Raw genomic sequence first — 5080 nt, 5'->3', positions numbered from 1 at the left:
AGGGGGCGGGGAGGCCGCCGCCGCCGGTCGACGGGCTTCTGGGGAGGGCCCAAGTGTTCCCCACGCCACCCCAAGCTGAGCGCGGGGGCCGGGCCCGCCAGCTGACTTGCGGAAACGGGGTTTCCTAAGCACGCTGCCAGCGAGCTCCGGGCAGCGCTTTCTGGGAGCACGTCTGGGAAGGGCAGGTGACGCTCCGGGTTGGTTTTGTGCTGCTGCTTAGGACCCCGAAGAGCGTTTCCGGGCCTCCCAGTCGGCGAGTCTCCCGGCTGGAGCCACCCAGACGCTGCGAGTTCCGCCCCTCGTCGAGCCCTGCCCGCGGCCGGTTGCAGGGTTGCAGCTCCTTGCAAACCACGGCTGCAGGAGCCAGAGCTAGTGGCGGGGGGGGGGGGGCGGAGGAGGCGGTGGAGTCCGGGTTCCATTTCAGATTTTCCTGGCGTATTTAGAAAATGGTAGGTCCCAACCCACTTTCGCTTTTCGGAGTACCGGGAAAGCGAACATGGAGTTTTGAAAAATCACTCAGTTAATTTTGTTGAACACCTAGTGCTTTACCGAAGCAGGTTCAATACAAAACAAACAGATTTGCCAATAACTATAAAAAATCACATTCTAAGAATACCATTTGCCGATTTAAAGTACATAATACATATTTTTAGTAGAGGACTTGTACGACCATCCCCACAATCAATCTTAGCCATACCCCCAAAGAAACCCGTTACCCACCAGCCGTCACTCCCCACTCCCTCTCCACTTCCGCCCAGCCCTAAACAATCACGTCTTCCTCCTCTACAGATTGGCTTATTCTGGATCTTTCATATAAGTAGACTCATACGATAAGTAGTGTTTTCATGTCTGGCTTTTTTTTCTTTAAGCATGTTTTTAATGTTCATCCGTGGTGTGTCATGTATCAGCACTGATTTCTTTTTATTGCCAAATAATACCCCGTCGTTTGGCTATTCCACTTTTATTCTTCCATTCATCAGCTGAGAAACTCCTTTACACTTTTTCACTGTTGGGAATGTTGCTATCGTGAACATTCATATACACGTTTTCGGGTGGACAGTTTCCATTTCTCTGGAGTATAGTCCTAGGAGTAGAATGGCTGCATCTGGTAACACCGTATTTTAGCATTGGAGAAACTGGCCAGACTGTTTCCCAAGGTGGCTGCACCATTTACATTCCTACCAGCAGTGGATCTGGGTCCAGTTTCCCCACATACCAACATGTGTCATCTGTCCTTTTGATGATAGCCATCCTGGTGGAAGTGAAGTCACGTTATAGTTTTGATTTGCACAGAGAAGTTTTTGTTTTGCTTTTTTTTGTTGTTGTTGTTGTTGTTGTTGTTTTTAGAAATACTAGAAAACTAAGAAAGAAAAGGTATTGGGTTTTTCTTGACTTCTTGCCCAGAGTTAGCCCAACTGCAAGGTTCAAGAGCGTATGTCTCCAAAGACTTCAGATACAGGTTCCAAGTTTGGGGGGCTCCTAAACCACTTAGGTTTACTAGGAGGTTTCACTGAAAGCTATTAAATGGATGCTTATGGTTTGTTCCAAGGAATGGCTATAAATCAAAAGCAACAAAGGAAAGAAATGCATAAGGTAAAATCCAGAGGCTTCCAAATCCAAGTTCTGTTGTCATCTCTCAGGATCTATTGCCCTCCCAGCACAGGGTGTGACAATATGTATGGAGCATCCTTATCTGGGAAGCTCACCTGAGCCTGTGTCCAGTTTTTATTGGGGCTTCATTGCATAGGCTTGATTCATTCATTGATTGTCCTCATGGTTGAACTCACGTCCAAGTAGAGTGACAACGCATACACCAATCACACAATGTTCTTCTGGCCTGGCCAGTCTCCGCTCTAAATTCCAGTTTAGCCAAGCCCTCATCTAAACTGACACTTTTATCAGGTATGACACAGATGACCTCTTGGAAGCCAAGGGCAAAGGGCAGACCTTCTCTGGGTAAGGCTGGTTCCTTTAGTAATATTAAGATACCACCATCTGGCCTTCAGCTGAAGCTCACATTATCAGGAAGGCATCAGATCCCATAAGGCTAACCATTGGGTTTGAGTACTAGACCTGGTGGCTTGAAAAAAACACAAGGTGCATGTGTAAACATGTCTAAGATCCCAAGAGAATAGAATAAGGGACTGGATTATGAGTACCATACCCCAGAGGGAGGTACTTTTTCCCTTTCTTTCTCTGGTGAGTGCATGAGTCTTCTGTAAAAATTTAAAAAACAAAGAGAAAAATATAGCCTCTCTGCAAAACAGACTGGCAGTTTCTTAAAAACAAAAAAGTGTGCATACAACTACATGCGATCCAGCAGTTGGATTCTTGGGCACTTAGCCCAAGGAAATGAAGATTTACGTTCACACACAAACATGCATATGAATGCTTAAAGTAACTTTATCCCAATAGACAAAAACTGGAAGCAGGGACAGCAGATGGCGTAATGGTTACATTGCTGGACTCACACATGGTAAACCATGGTTCAAGTTCCGGATCTGGTGGCTTGCAACTCACACCAGGCTTGCATGCATGCATACCCCAAATCCCAAGAGAATGGAGATTAGTGTGGCCATGCCCTCTGGGGAGTGATTTTCATTTTCTCTCTCTCTGGTGAGTGCACATGCCCTATACAAAAAAATCTCTCCCCCCCAAAAAACCACTGGAAGCAAACCTGATGTACATTGATAAGTGAATGGTTCAATAAACTGTGATATGTCCATCATGGAATACTAATCAACAATAAAAAGGGATAAACAATAGCCTGGTGAATTATACTAAGTAAAAAGAAACCCAAAATTTTACCTATTGTGTGATTACATTTATGTCAACAGTATCCTTGAAATGACAAATAATGGGAAATAGATCATTTCTAGGGGGTAAGGAGTAGACAGGAGGGAAATGGTTGTAGTGATACAAGGGCAACAGGAGAGACTCCTGTGGTGGGGAGGATGTTCTTCATTTTGACTGGGTCAATGTCAACATCCTGGTTGTGATATGCTAGGGCAGCTTTGCAAAATGGTACCACTGGGGGGAACTGGGTACTGGGGATCTACCTGTGTTTCTTACCACTACATGTGCAAATGTAAAAACTAAAAGTGTAATAAAAACAGAAAGCAGAAGAGTGGGTCAGAAAGATACAACTATCCAAGAACAGGCAGGAAAGATTTTGCGCACGAGAAGGATGCAACCTACCATTGCTGGCTTTGAAAATGGAGGAAGGGGGCTGTCAGCTAAGGAATGGACACGCCCCGAAAAACTGCGAATGGCTCTCAGCTGCCAGCCAGGTCATAGAACCTCAGTCCTACAGCTGCAAGGATCTAAATTCTGCCAAGGACCAAATGAGCAAAGAAATCAGTTCTCCCATAGAGCCTCCAGAAAGGACCACAGCATGCAGACATATTGATTTTAGCCCAGTAAGACTGGCATTGGACTTCTGACCATCAGAACTGCAAGAGGATACATCTATTGTTTTAACCATAACTTGTAGGTGTATGTTACAGAAGTAATACAAAACTAAGTTGAAGTCCTCTTCCCATTAAGGTTTGCATATACCAGACACAGAACACATATAAACTCTGGTCATGACCATTTCCTATATATTAATACCCTACAAAATACAAATTCAAAAGGAGTAAAAGAAGTATGATTGGTGACTGGCTTCCTGTACTTCAGAACCTTTTTTTTTTTTTTAAAGAGTTTTGCTATAGGGCACATGCACTCACAAGAGAGACAGAGAAAGTAGGAAAGTGAGCAATCATCCCACAGGGTGAATGGCCATGCCACAATCCAGTCTCCTTTCTTCTTTCAGGATTTTGGGCATGCACACACACCACCTGTGGTGATTTTCAAGTTGCAGGGTCTTGAACTTGAACTGGCCATATGGGAATCCAGCTCCTTAACCACCACACCACCTACTGCCCCCCCCCTTTTTGGTGAGTTGTCTTTATAAAGTGAGAAAGTTCCCTTCTATTATCAGTTTGTAAGGTTTTCTTAAAAATTATAAACAAATTCTGCGTACATCTGTAAAGATAACTTGGGTCAGCCAGGTGGCGTGGTGGTTAAGGCAGCTGGATCCCAGTGGTTAAAGTCCTAGACTTGGCAGCATGAAAAACACACTGGACACATGAAAATGTTTGCCTAGAATCCCAAGAGGAAAATAGAGAAGGGCTTGTGGTATGGCCATCCCTATGGAGTGACTTCTCTCTTTTCCTCTCTCTGTCTCAAACCAGTGCATGCACACTATAGCAAAACTAAAAGAAAAATAAAAAAATGATTTAATGTGATAAAAGTATCTGCTTATTTTCAACATTATACTTTGTGGTTTTTTTTGAGAGATTTTTGCTGCATGTACTCTTTGGAGAGACAGAGACAGAAAGTGAGAAATCACCCCCTGGGAGGATGGCAACACTGCAATCCCTTCTCCTCCATTCTCCTGTTGGGATTTTGGGCACACACACACCTGGTGTAAATTTTAAGCTGCCAGGTCGGGGACTGCGGTCTACCCAATGGGAGTCCAGCAACATAACCATTACCCCCTCTGCTGGTCCCAATCAACACTATGTTTATATACTATTTGGTCATCAATTGAATATTTTCTCAAATTTTCAGTTCTAGACTTCAACTATATGACAGTATAATTATATTAACTCTGTTAATTATGTAATTAATAGCAATACTGTGTGTAACATTATTCTGATGTTGATAAACAGATAAGGTAGAGTGTTGGTATCCCAAGTTAATTCTGAACCCTCATATTAAAGTTACTAAAAAATAAATTTTTCATATATATACTTTTTTCTTTTTAGATAATTTTTTTAGAGAATTACTTTAACTTTATTTATTTACTTTTTAATTTGCCCAGAGAGGGACAGAGAGAGGGAAAGTGAGAAAGCAAGCCACCAGGTCCGGGTCTCAAACCGTGGTCAACCACGTGAGAGTCCAGTTGCCTCAACCACCACGTCACCTACTGGTCCCAAGTATATACTCTTAATAGTTTTTAATGATTTCTAGCTAATCAATTTACAAAATGTTTCTTCCATAGAAAGGTCTCAAATAAAGAAGCATACACAAAATA

The sequence above is a fragment of the Tupaia chinensis genome, unplaced genomic scaffold, assembly GCF_000334495.1.
Source record: "Tupaia chinensis unplaced genomic scaffold, TupChi_1.0 Scaffold000065_1, whole genome shotgun sequence".
Lineage (NCBI taxonomy): Eukaryota > Metazoa > Chordata > Mammalia > Scandentia > Tupaiidae > Tupaia > Tupaia belangeri.
This window is presented reverse-complemented; position numbering follows the sequence as displayed.